This window comes from Oncorhynchus mykiss, chromosome 27, assembly GCF_013265735.2.
Source record: "Oncorhynchus mykiss isolate Arlee chromosome 27, USDA_OmykA_1.1, whole genome shotgun sequence".
Lineage (NCBI taxonomy): Eukaryota > Metazoa > Chordata > Actinopteri > Salmoniformes > Salmonidae > Oncorhynchus > Oncorhynchus mykiss.
In genome coordinates, this window is record NC_048591.1 from 44292742 (window position 1) to 44310622 (window position 17881).

At 41.6% G+C, this 17881-nt stretch overlaps 1 protein-coding gene across 3 annotated transcripts in view; it reads right to left on the reverse strand.

The window, feature by feature from the left end:
- Positions 1–17275, reverse strand: part of LOC110507241 (high affinity cationic amino acid transporter 1) — a 47052-nt gene extending 29777 nt beyond the window's left edge. Inside the window, exon 1 of one of the 3 annotated variants that reach the window (XM_036964827.1) lies at positions 17043–17275. The gene's annotated coding sequence lies outside the window, so the exon portion shown is untranslated. The remainder of the gene's footprint in view (positions 1–17042) is intronic. The other 2 variants (XM_036964825.1, XM_036964828.1) reach the window with 2 other exon arrangements.
- Positions 17276–17881: the final 606 nt, after the last annotated feature.

Below are 17881 nucleotides of genomic sequence, written 5' to 3' on the forward strand. Positions count from 1 at the left end.
TAACACTCAGCCTGCCTGGCTGCCTGGGGGCCGGACGGCTGTGCCCTTTCCACTTTATAGCTAAAGACAAAGAGGCCGAACACAGGACTAATGAGTACACTGACACAACAGACATAGTAACATGGTATAGATCAGAACACTAAGTCCAGGACTAAGAGCACAGAACACAGAGACACTAAAACTGAACTCTGCCACAGACAAACAACAGTCTGTACATCAGTAGGAACACATAGTACCAAGGTTATACTTTTATCTCTAGAATGCTATAGCTAAAGACAATAAGACAGTCGGGGTAAATGAAGGTGGTGATTTAACTGCTCTGTGGGGTATCAAGTTGGCCTAGAGAACAGGCAATGTATCAGTTTTGATATATTGCTGGGCTAGTTGATTGCTAGTTAGTTGATTTTTAGTTAGTTGATTGCTAGTTAGTTGATTGCTAGTTAGTTGATTGCTAGTTAGTTGATTGCTAGTTAGTTGACTGCTAGTTAGTTGACTGCTTTACCAGGTATTTTTAATCCTGATCAGACAGGTTTTTTACATGGACGATACAAAAAATAACATCATGAAAAATAAGAAGCCAGGAATTGTATTTATAGCGGATTTTGAAAAGGCATCTGATAAAGTAAGACTGGGTTTTATTTATAAATGCCTGGATTTTTTTCAATTTCGGTAATTATCTTATAAAATGGGTAAAGATAATGTATAGCAGGTGTAAAATAGTAGATAACGGCTACTTCGCAGAGAGTTTTGAATTGACAAGAGGAGTTAAACAATATGTCACCATATCTACCCGTTATGGCCATCGAAATGCTATTAAAATCAGATCCAATAACAACGTTAGAGGATTAGAAATACAAGGCTTAAAAACAAAGGTGTCCTCTGTCACCATATATATTCGTTATGGCCATCGGAATGCTAGCTATTAACCTCTAGCGACGAGCAATCCCGTATCCGGGAGCGTAATCATATCCTCAAGCTCATTACCATAACGCAACTTTTCCTATTCATGAACATCGCAAATGAAATGAAATAAATATATTCAAACACAAGCTTAGCCTTTTGTTAACAACACTGTCATCTCAGATTTTCTAAATATGCGTTACAGCCAACGCTAGACAAGCATTTGTGTAAGTTTATCATGGCATAATGCTATGCTAGGCTCTGCTGGCAGCAGGCAACATTTTCACAAAAATAAGAAAAGCAATCAAATTAAATAATTTACCTTTGAAGAACTTCGGATGCTTTCACTCAGGAGACTCCCAGTTAGATAGCAAATGTTCCTTTTTTCCAAAAATAATATTTTTGTAGGTAAAACTGTCAAGTTTGTTCATCCTGCTTGGCTGAGAAATCGACCGAAAAATACTTCAACTATAACACCAAACTTTTTTCAAAATTTGCTCCATAATATCGACAGAAACACGATCCATCCTCAAGGTGTTTTTAACATATGTATTCGATAATATATCCGTCGAGGCAGTTGGTTTCTCATAATAAACGATTGGAAAAATGGCTACCTCAGTATTTTACGCAAGGTTTTCTCTGGGAGACACCATGCGACCACTCGCCCTATATGGTCTCTTACAGCCATTCTCCAATGGAAATGCCTAAAAAGACGTGACAATGCTGTAGACACCTTGGGGAAAACGTGGAAAACGTAAGCTGACTACTAGCTCCTTCACAGCCATATAAGCAGTCATTGGCATGAGGCGGTTTTAAAAAATGCGGCACTTCCTGGTTGGATTTTTATCAGGGTTTTTTCTGTAACATCAGTTCTGTGGCACTCACAGACAATATCTTTGCAGTTTTGGGAACGTGGTAACTTTTCTGTACTCTCTTGGACTAAAACCTAATTATCATAAGTACAATATTACGTATTGGATCTTTAAAAAAATACAACTTTTACATTACCTTGCAGCTTACCTATAAAATGGGCTGATGACGTAGACATACTTGGTATTCGTATCACAAAAGATTTAAGCTCTCCACAATGAATTTCAACAGAAAACTTGTAAAAATAGACAAGATCCTGCAACCATGGAGAGGTAAATAACTGTATATTTATGGAAAAATTTGCCCTGATTAACTCCTCAGTCATATCTCAAGTTTACTCACTTATGGCGCTGCCTACTCCTGATGATTAGTGTTTCAAATCATCTGAGTAAAAAATATTTAGCTAAACCAGACAAAATAAAACGAGCCTATCTATATAATGAATGTGAATTGGGTGGGTTGAGATTATTAAATATAAAAACACTAAACCTCTCTCTAAAAGCTTCACTCATTCAAAAGTTTTACTTGAACCCTAAATGGTTCTTAAGTAGATTAATAAGAAAAGCTCAATCATTGTTTAAAAATGGCCTTTTTTGTCTTTGTGCAGATTGTCATGTCTCAGGTTTCGATTAATTGAAAATGATACTTTTTTCTAAGTATCTCTCTTTTTCAAACAAGCATTGCAGAGCAGGCTACAATTTCAATTCCATCCCACTATAAAGATAGAACAAATATTATGGCTGAACTCAAATGTGCTGGTTGATGAAATACCCATATTTATGGGAAAGATGTTTGAAAAGGGTATTTTGTTCTTAAATGATCATGTAAATTGTAATGGTAGAGTTATGTCCTTCATGGAGTTATCAGAATTGTACGGGAAGGTCTGCTCAATCCAAGAGAACAACCAATTGATTACAGCATTACCCCAAAACTGGAGGAGGAGGGTGGCAGCGGGAGGAGGTAGGGAACTGGTCTGTCTGCCCAATATAAAGGATCAAAACTGGAGGAGGAATAAAAATAGCATAAATAGGAAAGTATACCAGTCTAATTTGAGGACCAGGATGTTTTATAGCTGTGCCATACAGATTGCAAAATAGTTGGGAAGAGATTTTTGATTCCATGGTATGAGTTGATATTTAAAACAACACAAGATTCAAGACTTCGTGCTTTTCAGCTAAAATTATTATATAGAATTCTTGCCACCAACAAAACGTTGAATATTTGGGGCATAAAATCATCGAAGCTCTGCAGATTTTGTTGTGAGGATACAGAATCAACAGACCATTTATTTTGGTATTGCCCTCAGGTAGCCTGTTTCTGGTCTCAGGTTCAGGAATAGCTGTAAATGTAGAACATTGATCTAAAATTGACCCTAGAAATAGTACTGTTAGGAGATCTGGAGAGACCGGGTCAGTCAATTACTAATATACTAATACTCTTAGTAAAAGTATTTATCTTCAACACGCAATCTGTGGATTCTATCCGATTAGATAGATTGAAATTGTACGTTAAACATCATAGCATAGTTGAAAGATATGTGTTGAGTAGAAACACAAAGTGGGTGGCCAGCAGAGATAGATGGGATGGGCTGAGGGAAGCTGAGGGTTGGGCTGAGGGAAGCTGAGGGTTGGGATGGGATGGGCTGAGGGAAGCTGAGGGTTGGGCTGAGGGAAGCTGAGGGTTGGGATGGGATGGGCTGAGGGAAGCTGAGGGTTGGGATGGGATGGGCTGAGGGAAGCTGAGGGTTGGGCTGAGGGAAGCTGAGGGTTGGGATGGGATGGGCTGAGGGAAGCTGAGGGTTGGACTGAGGGAAGCTGAGGGTTGGGATGGGATGGGCTGAGGGAAGCTGGGGGTTGGGCTGAGGGAAGCTGAGGGTTGGGATGGGATGGGCTGAGGGAAGCTGAGGGTTGGGATGGGCTGAGGGAAGCTAAGAGTTGGGATGGGATGGGGGAAGCTGAGGGTTGGGATGGGATGTAGTGTTTGTCCTTCATGTTCTAATACTTTAATGTTACCCCTTCCTTGTTTTTTGTAATAAATAATTATATAAAATAAAAGTTAGTTGATTGCTAGTTAGTTGACTGTTAGTTAGTTGACTGTTAGTTAGTTGATTGCTAAGTTAGTTGAGTTGATTGCTAAGTTAGTTGAGTTGATTGCTAAGTTAGTTGAGTTGATTGCTAAGTTAGTTGATTGCTAGTTAGTTGATTGCTAAGTTAGATGAGTTGATTGCTAAGTTAGTTGAGTTGATTGCTAAGTTAGTTGAGTTGATTGCTAAGTTAGTTGAGTTGATTGCTAAGTTAGTTGAGTTGATTGCTAAGTTAGTTGAGTTGATTGCTATGTTAGTTGATTGCTATGTTAGTTGATTGCTAAGTTAGTTGACTGCTAAGTTAGTTGACTGCTAAGTTAGTTGAATAACAAACTAGGGCCAAGTTATTTTTGCTCAGCTCTCATGGAAGAACTCCTTGCCCAGCCCAGGTGGTACATGTCACAACACCAACTTCTCAGGATGAACCTTCATATACAAGTGTTGCTATTGGCTCCTCAATAACAGTGTTATGTTCCTTAGTGGGTGCTGTGCTATTGGGTCCTCAATAACAGTGTTATGTACCATAGTGGGAGCTGTACTATTGGCTCCTCAATAACAGTGTTATGTTCCTTAGTGAGTGCTGTGCTATTGGCTCCTCAATAACAGTGTTATGTTCCTTAGTGAGTGCTGTGCTATTGGGTCCTCAATAACAGTGTTATGTTCCTTAGTGGGTGCTGTGCTATTGGCTCCTCAATAACAGTGTTATGTTCCTTAGTGAGTGCTGTGCTATTGGCTCCTCAATAACAGTGTTATGTTCCTTAGTGGGTGCTGTGCTATTGGGTCCTCAATAACAGTGTTATGTTCCTTAGTGGGTGCTGTGCTATTGGGTCCTCAATAACAGTGTTATGTTCCATAGTGGGTGCTGTGCTATTGGGTCCTCAATAACAGTGTTATGTTCCATAGTGGGTGCTGTACTATTGGGTCCTCAATAACAGTGTTATGTTCCTTAGTGGGTGCTGTGCTATTGGGTCCTCAATAACAGTGTTATGTTCCATAGTGAGTGCTGTGCTATTGGGTCCTCAATAACAGTGTTATGTTCCTTAGTGGGTGCTGTATATCTTGGTGCAATCGTCAGCAAGCAGTTTGTTAGGACACACAAGCGTAAAGTTACCTGCTTTACCTGTAACAGTGCAGAGAGAACATTCCTCTAGAGACACACAGACTGAATTGAAATTTGCTGCTCTGTAGGTCTAGCGAGAAAACATTTTTTTGAAATAGGAAGGTACTACCTAGCTGAACCAAAAATAATGTTTTTGTCCCGTTGGAGATTCGGGAGACAGACGAAGGAATGCGTAAACGTTCAAAAAAGAAAGAAACTAAGCCCAAATTACGGCGTGCCGTGTATAGGCACGGGGACGAAGAACAAACAAAAGAGTACCTCGAAAAAATAACAAAACACGCGCATTTTTATTTTATTTAACTAGGCAAGTCAGTTAAGAACAAATTCTTATTTTCAATGACGGCCTAGGAACAGTGGGTTAACTGGTCTAGGAACAGTGGGTTAACTGCCTTGTTCAAGGGGCAGAATGACAGATTTTTTACCTTGTCAGCTCGGAGATTCAATCTTGAAACCTTTCGGTTACAAGTCCAACGCTCTAACCACTAGGCTACCTGCCTCCTCTAACCACTAGGCAGGCTACCTGCCTCCTCTAGCCACTAGGCAGGCTACCTGCCTCCTCTAGCCACTAGGCTGGCTACCTGCCTCCTCTAGCCACTAGGCTGGATACCTGCCTCCTCTAGCCACTAGGCTGGATACCTGCCTCCTCTAGCCACTAGGCTGGCTACCTGCCTCCTCTAGCCACTAGGCTGGCTACCTGCCTCCTCTAGCCACTAGGCTGGCTACCTGCCTCCTCTAGCCACTAGGCTGGCTACCTGCCTCCTCTAGCCACTAGGCTACCTGCCTCCTCTAACCACTAGGCTACCTGCCTCCTCTAACCACTAGGCTACCTGCCTCCTCTAACCACTAGGCTACCTGCCTCCTCTAACCACTAGGCTACCTGCCTCCTCTAACCACTAGGCTACCTGCCTCCTCTAACCACTAGGCTACCTGCCTCCTCTAACCACTAGGCTACCTGCCTCCTCTAACCACTAGGCTACCTGCCTCCTCTAACCACTAGGCTACCTGCCTCCTCTAACCACTAGGCTACCTGCCTCCTCTAACCACTAGGCTACCTGCCTCCTCTAACCACTAGGCTACCTGCCTCCTCTAACCACTAGGCTACCTGCCTCCTCTAACCACTAGGCTACCTGCCTCCTCTAACCACTAGGCTACCTGCCTCCTCTAACCACTAGGCTACCTGCCTCCTCTAACCACTAGGCTACCTGCCTCCTCTAACCACTAGGCTACCTGCCTCCTCTAACCACTAGGCTACCTGCCTCCTCTAACCACTAGGCTACCTGCCTCCTCTAACCACTAGGCTACCTGCCTCCTCTAACCACTAGGCTACCTGCCTCCTCTAACCACTAGGCTACCTGCCTCCTCTAACCACTAGGCTACCTGCCTCCTCTAACCACTATGCTACCTGCCGCCCCATGATTAACACACGGGTCTGCGACCTCCACCATGGCACGAAAGCCCAAATCACACAGCACAGGTACTCACAAGCACCAACGGACATTGTAAAAATAACGGGACAGCTCAATGGAAACCGAAGGGCACACTTACACAAGTACTTATCCGTGGGAACAGGGGACAGGTGTGCGTAATGAAAGTTCCGGAGGGATCCGTGACAGATTTGTCCCATTCCCATTCCATAACATTTTACGACACATGTGTACCCTCCTGAACATGGCCTTGGTGGTTAGTGTATATTCTGGCGTTTGGCTGCTGTACAGATTCCCAGAGCTGTGAGGGTGTGGGCAGTCTGCTGTGGCCTGATAAACACAAAGAAACAAACCCAGCTCTGGGGAGTTTAGAAAAATGTCTTACTCTGTGGTCTTACGCTCATTGTCAAATCACGCTGGACAAACAAAGTGTAAACAACAGAAAGGACACTGAATAGGCTCCCAATTAAACACCTTTAATGACCAACTCGAAAGGGGCATTTTTCAGAAAGAAAAATGCGTCTTGCTTCAGCTGTCCAAACATATTTTTATGTGCGTGGAAGTGTTGAAAAAAAATGAACATATTATAGTAATAATTGTATTAAAAATATTAGTGGGGATGGTAACGTTTAATGACTGTTGCCCAGAAGTAGTAGCAGTAGTGGTGGTAGTGGTAGTAACAGTAGTAGTAGTAGTAGTGGTAACAGTAGTAGTAGTAGTAGTAGTAGTAGTAGCAGTAGTAGTAGTAACAGTAACAGTAGTAGTAGCATCAGTAGCATCAGTAGTAGTGGTGGTAGTAGCAGTAGTAGTAACAGTAACAGTAGTAGTAGTAGTAGTAGTACCAGTAACAGCAGTAGTAGTAGTAGTAGTAGTAACAGTAGTAGCAGTAGCAGTAGTAGTAGCAGTAGCAGCAACAGTAGTAGTAGTAGTAGCACAGTAGCAGTAGTAATAGCAGTAGAAGTAGTAGCAGTAGTAGTAGCAGTAGTAACAGTAGCAGTAGTAGCACAGTACTAGTAGAAGTAGTAGTAGTAGTAGCAGCAGTAGTAGTAACAGTAGTAGTAACAGTACTAGTAATAGCGGTAGAAGTAGTAGCAGTAGTAGTAGCAGTAGTACAAGTAACAGTAGTAGCACAGTAGTAGTAGAAGTAGTAGTAGTAGTAGCAGCAGCAGCAGTAGTAGTAACAGTAGTAGTAGTAGTAGTAACAGTAGTAGTAACAGTACTAGTAGTAGTAGAGGTAGCAGTGGTAGTAACAGTAGTAGTAACAGTAGTAGTAGTAACAGTACTAGTAGTAGCATCAGTAGTAGAGGTAGCAGTAGTAGTAGTAACAGTAGTAGTAGTAGTAGTAGTAGCAGTAGTAACAGTAGTAGTAGTAGTAGTAGTAACAGTAGTAGTAGTAGTAGTAGCAGTAGAAGAGGTAGCAGTAGTAGTAGTAACAGTAGTAGTAGTAGTAGTAGTAACAGTAGTAGTAGTAGTAGTAGTAGCAGACGTAGCAGCAGCATTATAGTAGTAGTGGTAGAAGTAGATATATTTTTTTACGTGGTTGCATCATATTTCTTTGCATACCTCCGCTGAAGCTTGCATCGATGCATGCTTGAAAATATGTACAAACGGGAGTACGCTTTCGAGAAGTGCCCTCCGTGGTCGGTTTCCCGTGTCTTGATTTGGACTCTTTCTCCAACCCTCCAGTGCTCCAATTTGAATAGTACACATTTAGAGAAACAGCCACCGTTTTAGAATGTCCGGGAGCTTTATTATGTTGAAAAAAAATCCCAATAAAGAGGTTTATTAGGAGGACAAGAAGCTTAATAGTTTACAAAGGTATAACATATGAGAAGGAAAAACAAGTATCTAAGCACACTATTCCAGACCGGTCTACAAGTTTTCAAGTTTGAATGGCGTTTTCAGCTGAAACGTAAGAGGAGTAGCGGAGTTCCATAATAATATATCGGTCACGTGTGCTCCCTCACCAGTCTGCTCGTCAAGCCGCACACCTGTCACCATTGTAACGCGTAATTACGCATCGTGACACTCATCTGGACTCCGTCACCTCCTTGATTACCTGCCCTACATGTCACTCCATTTGGTTCCTTCCCCAGTCGTCATGGTTTCTGTTTCTGACCGGTGCGCTGTTTGTTTCATTGATTAATTAAAACGTATTCACTTCCTGAACTTGCTTCCCGACTCTAAGCGCACATTTATGTTATATACGATTTAAAGTGTGACTGCTGAATATAAAGTGTGCAGGTCTTTCTTTTCTTTTCATTCAATAGACCTCTCATATGATTAAATATTGATGGTATTTTTTTATGTTGTGGTCATATGCATTTTACTATTGAGAATACCACTTGAGGGCTCTACACAGTCTACACAAACGGAGCCGATGGAGGTCCGTTCGCATCGCGTTCAAAAATTCTGCCCCACAAATGGACATAGAACTACGTAGAGAGCGACGCAAACAAACCTCTGTCAGCACGTTTGCGTAAACTGTGTATAGCCCTTAAGTAGGGAGTGAGATAACTGCCAAAAGGTTGAACATACATATATTAGGATCGTAAGAAAATCCATACATAAATGAATAGGATCGTAAGAAAATCCATGCATTAAACTAAACAGAAAACGTTAAATTAGATCTGTAAACGTACAAACCTTATGTTACGACTATGAATGAACATTTAAACGTTCCGATTTTTACTTTACATCTCTCTTGACTCGGTTACAGATCATTTTTATACATACAAACTTGTCTGTAATGTGGCATCTGCAAAGGACATACTAGTATTGAAAGCAACTTTTAGCTCAGACGTTACAGACGCTTTTGTAGCTTCCGGTTTCATTTCCCAAATAAAAGTCTGGATCTTTTTATAGAACTGCATTCAATACGGATATTGATGCAGTTTATGGCAAAGCAGTTTATGGCGTAATAAAGGCTTGGGCCTTCAACAAATGACGTGTGTGATAATGATAAAAGACACAGAAGAGCCTTGTCTAGATAAACCACCTGAGCTGCATTTGATTTAGGGCCTATTTCGCTCTCTGAATATACCATGCTCTCAGCCTACGTTTAACCTCTCCCCTTGTTCATACAGTGCCTTGCAAAAGTATTCGGCCCCCTTGAACTTTGCGACCTTTTGCCACATTTCAGGCTTCAAACATAAAGATATAAAACTGCATTTTGTTGTGAAGAATCAACAACAAGTGGGACACAATCATGAAGTGGAACGACATTTATTGGATATTTCAAACTTTTTTAACAAATCAGAAACTGAAAAATTGGGCGTGCAAAATTATTCAGCCCCTTTACTTTCAGTGCAGCAAACTCTCTCCAGAAGTTCAGTGAGGATCTCTGAATGATCCAATGTTGACCTAAATGACTAATGATGATAAATACAATCCACCTGTGTGTAATCAAGTCTCCTCATAAATGCACCTGCACTGTGATAGTCTCAGAGGTTCGTTAAAAGTGCAGAGAGCATCATGAAGAACAAGGAACACACCAGGCAGGTCCTAGATACTGTTGTGAAAAAGTTTAAAGCCGGGTTTGGATACAAAAAGATTTCCCAAGCTTTAAACATCCCAATGAGCACTGTGCAAGCGATAATATTGAAATGGAAGGAGTATCAGATCACTGCAAATCTACCAAGACCTGGCCGTCCCTCTAAACTTTCAGCTCATACAAGGAGAAGACTGATCAGAGATGCAGCCAAGAGGCCCATGATCACTCTGGATGAACTGCAGAGATCTACAGCTGAGGTGGGAGACTCTGTCCATAGGAAAACAATCAGTCGTATATTGCACAAATCTGGCCTTTATGGAAGAGTGGCAAGAAGAAAGCCATTTCTTAAAGATATCCATAAAAAGTTTGCCACAAGCCACCTGGGAGACACACCAAACATGTGGAAGAAGGTGCTCTGGTCAGATGAAACCAAAATTGAACTTTTTGGCAACAATACAAAATGTTATGTTTGAAATAAAAGCAACACTGCTGAACACACTTTCTTCAGCAGGGACAGGGAAGATGGTTAACATTTATGGGAAGATGGATGGAGCCAAATACAGGACCATTCTGGAAGAAAACCTGATGGAGTCTGCAAAAGACCTGAGACTGGGATGGAGATTTGTCTTCCAACAAGACAATGATCCAAAACATAAAGCAAAATCTACAATGTAATGGTTCAAAAATAAACATATCCAGGTGTTAGAATGGCCAAGTCAAAGTCCAGACCTGAATCCAATCGAGAATCTGTGGAAAGAACTGAAAACTGCTGTTCACAAATGCTCTCCATCCAACCTCACTGAGCTCGAGCTGTTTTGCAAGGAGGAATGGGAAAAAATGTCAGTCTCTCGATGTGCAAAACTGATAGAGACATACCCCAAGCGACTTACAGCTGTAATCGCAGCAAAGGGTGGCGCTACAAAGTATTAACTTAAGGGGGCTGAATAATTTTGCACGCCCAATTTTTCAGTTTTTGATTTGTTAAAAAAGTTTGAAATATCCAATAAATGTCATTCCACTTCATGATTGTGTCCCACTTGTTGTTGATTCTTCACAAAAAAATACAGTTTTATATCTTTATGTTTGAAGCCTGAAATGTGGCAAAAGGTCGCAAAGTTCAAGGGGGCCGAATACTTTCGCAAGGCACTGTATCAAAGTCCATGTGTTCATGACCCGACTCATATAAATCTGTAACGATGTGCGCTGGGGGTCGGGAAGCAAGTTCAGGGAGTGAGTGTTTTTATAAAAATAAATGAACCATAATACAAAACAAGAAACACGAACAGCACACAGACAGGAAACAGAAACAATGACACCTGGGGAAGGAAACAAAGAGAGTGAAGGTAATCCAGGAGGTGATGGGAGTCCAGGTGAGTGTCATAATGCGATTATGCGTGTAACAATGGTGACAGGTGTGCACCATAACGAGCTTCCCGGTGACCTAGAGGCCCGGAAAGGGAGCACATATGACAAAATCACCTCAAATGATTTTTAAGTTCATATTAAACCCTCCTACAGAATATGCTTTGGCAAGATTTTGAGTGATGAAATAACTATCCAAATATTATATAAAAAATATATATTTTTAGTGGCAGACACCAGAAATCCATTACATGAACTACCTAAATATGAAGTAAAATAGACTGAAGAGTAATAGAGAATGAAGACTTTTAACTTGAAAACGAGCAGGATACCTCTTTCCCGGGTTTCCCCGAATTCCGTTTTCAATACTTGGTTATTCTAGTTCGCGTAGCACTCCTCACAGGCCGTTTGGTGTACAGTCGTGGCCAAAAGTTTTGAGAATGACACAAATATTAATTTTCACTAAGTCTGCTGCCTCAGTAACTTTAGATATTTTTTGTCAGATGTTACTATGGAATACTGAAGTATAATTACAAGCATTTCTTAAGTGTCAAAGGCTTTTATTTAACAATTACATGAAGTTGATGCAAAGAGTCAATATTTGCAGTGTTGACCCTTCTTTTTCAAGACCTCTACAATCCACCCTGGCATGCTGTCAATTAACTTCTGGGCCACATCCTGACTGATGGCAGCCCATTCTTGCATAATCAATGCTTGGAGTTTGTCAGAATTTGTGGGTTTTTATTTGTCCACCCGCCTCTTGAGGATTGACCACAAGTTGTCAATGGGATTAAGGTCGAGGGAGTTTCCTGGCCATGGACCCAAAATATCTATGTTTTGTTCCCCGAGCCACTTAGTTATTACTTTTGCCTTATGGCAAGGTGCTCCATCATACTGGAAAAGGCATTGTTCATCACCAAACTGTTCCCGGATGGTTGGGAGAAGTTGCTATAGGAGGATGTGTTGGTATCATTCATTATTCATAGCTTGTGTTCTTGGGCAAAATTGTGAGTGAGCCCACTCCCTTGGCTGAGAAGCAACCCCACACATGAATGGTCTCAGGATGCTTTACTGTTGACATGACACAGGACTGATGGTGGCGCTCACCTGGTCTTCTCCGGACAAGCTTTTTTCCCAGATGCCACAAACAATTGGAAAGGGGATTCATCAGAGAAAATGACTTTACCCCAGTCCTCAGCAGTCCAATCCCTGTACCTTTTGCAGAATATCAGTCTGTCCCTGATATTTTTCCTGGAGAGAAGTGGCTTCTTTGCTGCCCTTCTTGACATCAGGCCATCCTCCAAAAGTCTTTGCCTCACTGTGCGTGCAGATGCACTCACACCTGCCTGCTGCCATTCCTGAGCAAGCTTTGTACTGATGGTGTCCCGATCCCGCAGCTGAGTCAACTTTAGGTGACGGTCCTGATGCTTGCTGGATTTTCTTGGGCGCCCTGAAGCCTTCTTCACAACAATTGAACCGCTCTCCATGAAGTTCTTGATGATCCGATAAATGGTTGATTTAGGTGCAATCTTATTGGCAGCAATATCCTTGCCTGTGAAGCCATTTTTGTGCAAAGCAATGATGACGGCACATGTTTCCTTGCAGGTGACCGTGGTTGACAGAGGAAGAACAATGATTCCAAGCACCACCCTCCTTTTTAAGCTTCCAGTCTGTTATTCGAACTCAATCAGCATGACAGAGTGATCTCCAGCCTTGTCCTCGTCAACACTCACACCTGTGTTAACGAGAAAAATCACTGACATGATGTCAGCTGGTCCTTTTGTGGCAGGGCTGAAATGCAAATGAACTGAATCCCCAAAAAACATTTCCCACTGCATGGCAAAGAGGGACTTTGCAATTAATTGCAATTCATCTGATCTGTCACGACTTCCGCCGAAGTTGGCTCCCCTGCCTGTTCGGGCGGTGCTCGGCGGTCGTCGTCACCGTCCTACTAGCCGCCACCGATCCCTTTTTCGTTTGTCTGTTTGTTTTGTCTAGTTTCACCTTTAGTTTCACCTGTGTTTCTGTTGTTTGGTTTAATGAGCTTCCCTATTTTTAATAGGTAGACCCGCCTTTGTTTTGTGCGGGATTGTCTTTATGTTACGTGTGTGCATGTTAGTTAGTGGTGGATTTTCTTTTCTTAAACTTGGCACCCTGTGTTTTTTGGGTTGTCACGTTGTTGTCCGCACACTGTATTGTTGGGCTTATCGTTTTGTGTGCCGAAGTAAAGAGCACTTTACCCCAGTGGAACTCTGCGTGATTCCTTCGCCCACCTAGTCCCGCGTGACACGATCGCTCTTCATAACAGTCTGGAGTGTATGTGTAACAGTATAACTTTAGACCGTCCCCTCGCCCATACCCGGGCGCGAACCAGGGACCCTCTGCACACATCAACAACAGTCACCCACGAAGCATCGTTACCCATCGCTCCACAAGAGCCGCGGCCCTTGCAGAGCAAGGGGAACTACTACTTCAAGGTCTCAGAGAAAGTGACGTCACCGATTGAAACGCTATTTAGCGCGCACCACCGCTAACTAAGCTAGCCGTTTCACATCCGTTACACCAGCACCACCGCTAACTAAGCTAGCCGTTTCACAGCCGTTACACCAGCACCACCGCTAACTAAGCTAGCCGTTTCACATCCGTTACACCAGCACCACCGCTAACTAAGCTAGCCGTTTCACATCCGTTACATATGCAAATTGCCATCATACAAACTGAGGCAGCAGAATTTGTGAAAATTAATATTTGTGTCATTTTTAAAACTTTTGGCCAGGACTGTACGTTTTTTTGTTGGTGAGATGAAACTGCCAAAACTCTGAAGGGTATTAGTGTACGTCAGAGTCGCAACACAAGATTTGTTCGAGCCTAAAATGTTAGTCCGTAATCCTAACCCTGGTGTGTGTACGTCCACAGATTAAATTTCACGTTTCACGCATGGCTTTTATTACAATCATTAACAATTTCGTACGGATTTTCTTACGATCCTAACCTATACGTACGTTCAACCTTTTGGCAGGTATCTGGCTCCATACTTAAGACTCCACAGTCGTATTTCCTGTTTCCAACTGGCTGTAGTGTTATAGTCAAGCCTAGGCTTGTTCTTTTTTGTTTTGAAGGTTACGGTACAACTGTCTGTTAAAGGGAGTCAGTACTTAACCCCTTTGCCCCTGTCCTAAATGGCACCCAAATCCCTTTATAGGGCAATACTTTTGACCAGGGCCCATAGGGTAGTAGTGCACTACAATATATGGAATATGGTGCCATTTGGGATGTACACAGTACCCCTGGCCTGTCAGAAGTCAGTTAGCCCCACACCTGACTGTCCCAGATCTTTCAGATAGCTGCCCTATATAGTGCACTACTACCCTATGGGCCCTGGTCAAAAGTAGTTCCCTATAAAAAGGGATTTGGGTGGAGAATGATGGAGGCCACTGTGTTCTTGGGGACCTTCAAAAGCTGCAGAAATGTTTTGGGGTACCCTTCCCTGGATCTGTGCCTCGACAAAATCCTGTCTCGGCGTTCCAAGGACAGTTCCTTCAACCTCATGGCTTGGTTTCTGCTCTGACATGCACTGTCAACTGTGGGACCTTTTTATATAGACAGGTGTGTGCCTTTCCAAATCATGTTCAATCAATTGAATTTACCACAGGTGGATTCCAATCCAGTTATAGAAACATCTCAAGGATGATCAATGGAAACAGGATGCACCTGAGATCAATTTCCAGTTTCATAGCAAAGGATCTGAATACTTATGGAAATAAGGTATCACTGTATTTTATATTTAATACATTTGCAAACATTACTAAAAACAAGTTTTTTCTTTGTACCATTATGGTGTATTGTGTGTAGATTGATGAGGTAAAAAATGTATTTTAATCAATTTTAGAATAAGGCAGTAACGTAACAAAATGTGGAAAAGGTGAAGGGGTCTGAATACTTACCGAATGCACTGTATATAGATTCTACAGACCCTACAGCGCATTCCCAACCCCACTTTCCCAAACCCGCATTCCCAACCCCGCATTCCCAACCCCTTTCACAACCCCACTTTCCCCAACCCCACATTCCCCAACCCCACTTTCACGTCAGAATACATTTTATATTTTTTCACTATAAGCCCAATACTGTCAACATACCAGTTTGAACATTGTATTTGTTTTAATAGTTAATAATTCATATCTTGCATTTGCTTATAAGCTCAATAGAGTACCACTGTAGGAGTAATAATACCCATAAAACCTAGCGATCGAACAGGGAAATGGTTCCAAACGTTTTTAAACCATTTATTTTTTCCCATAGGGGTGATTTTTGAAAACACTTAAAATAAGGGCTGTGTTTCGTGTAGGTTTACACTGGTGTGATATTTTGATAATCATGTAAATATCTCTTGAACAAGGTGACTTGTATTAATATATGTATTTACCCCCCACAAAATGTAATGCTAATTAGCTGCTAATGTGGCTATCATAAAGAACTACAAATACCATGATGATCCGGACCAGACTGCCGAATCGAGGCAAAGGTACGAATCTCTGGATGAACTAAAAGTTAGTCATGAATTAAATTGTCTACATTTCCTTAAATTGACAATTCTGTGAACTGTCTTGGGCAAGTTTAACATTTACACAATACCTATGATCAAAGGTGTCCGCTAGAGATGACATACAAGAGGAGCTTGCAGGGTATTTGTAGTCCAGCATGATGTCTACTTTGATGCGAATTAACATTTTCAAATCTGAGAGTAAATAGAGCTAATATCCTAGAGAGATTTACACGGTTATCAACACGTCACGCCAGGGTAAACCTACACCCAAACGCAGCCCTTATTTCAAGTATTTCTAAAATCCCCGTTGGAAAAAGAAATCGTGGAAAAACGATTGGAAGCATGTCCCTGTCTGACCGCGAGGGTTTATTATTACACACCCACTGTGGGGCTCTGTTCAAATGGTCATTGATTCAAATATTATATATTTTGAATTAGTTATCCACCTTGCAATGTTTTGAACTGCGGGTCTATTATTTTAAAAAAGTGTCCTCGTTACCATGGTACATGCACTTCATCGTTCGTGCTGCTAGCAAAAATAGTAGTAGAATGTAGGTGGTTTTAATATATACTATGGTATGTAGCCAGAACAATCCAACTATGAGTATGGCGTGGTGGCTTTGGGACGGAAAAGACGGTCAACTTGACATGACAGGCTGCCTACTTCAGCCCTCTACAATAACATTGTAACCTCGATCTATTGTAAAAGGTACATTGTTTATCAGTATGGGGTGTATAGGAAGCTCGATGAGCACAAATGGTTACATTGTACAGCCTGCGGACCGCGGAGCGCACCCAGAAAGAAGCATGCGGACAAGCACCCAGAAAGAAGCATGCGTCCAGCGCTATAAAAGGAAATGTATTCAGTGGTTGTTACCAGCTACTACTACTACAACTGTACTACACTACTACTAAACTTCCTCATGTATTTCCTGCTCTAAATTAACAATGGTCATTTCCATGTTATGTGCGCAAATGCTGCGTATTATTTACTAGTAATACATTTTGCGGTTTTTACAACCCAGTCTCACAACTGATTTGAATGTTGCATCAGCTCAAACACGGATCCTACAAGATCATGTGCATCGCCCTAACCTTCCGGTGACTTTAGTAGTAACTTCATGTACGGAAAAAAATGCACTGGCTACAAAATTAAAACGTACACACACAAAAAAAGCAATTTCTCACAATTAAAAAAAAAAAGTAATAATATGGGCTTTAATTTATAATGTAAACGTTGTTACCTTGCAGTTGCCGCTGAAACAAAAACAATCCTAGGGTAACTTCTTTACGATATAGACTAATTATGTTAGCTACACAGATTTCAACTGAAGGACGAGATCAAGCCACTTTCGCTGCAGCTTTGTGATAAATGACGAGGACAACTTCATATTCGTTAGGAAGGAGCACTTCAACCTTGAATGGCAACTTTTCTAACTCCGCCCTGTAGTTGCCATTGGACTGTTCCGTTCTGAAACTGGCCTCCTGTTCTGCCAACACCCCAGTACTGTATTATTCACGGGGTAGGAGGCGCCTGTTGGCCCGCCTATATACAATTCAGAGGAGCAAATTAGGCCTAGTGACGACATAGATGTGTCAGACACCTTTTCCGTGTCAAATGGCACCATATTCCCAATATCAAGCCCTGCATTTGACCATAGCCATATGGGCCCCGGTCAAAAGTAGTCGACTGATAGTGATTGACAATCCGTCTCTTTTCAGTGAACCGGCTCGTTCGGTTCAGTTCACCAAAAAGAGCCGACTCTTTTGGCTCCCAAAAGGCTCTTTAAAAAAAAAATGTTTTGTATTTTTTCCAAGTCAAACAGTTTGCGATAATTTGACTATGATTGGTGTTAAAACAATTCAAATTAAATTATTAAATGAAATCATACTCTACCTTAACCACAATGTATTTAAAAAAATGCATTGGTTTGATATGAAAAATAATGCTATTAAACATTTGCATTTAAAGTATAACTGTTTAATGTATGCAAACAACGTGCATATAAATATAACAATTCAAAACGAATATAATCTGAACAACATAATAATGGAATATTTCACCATATCAAAGGGAAAATAA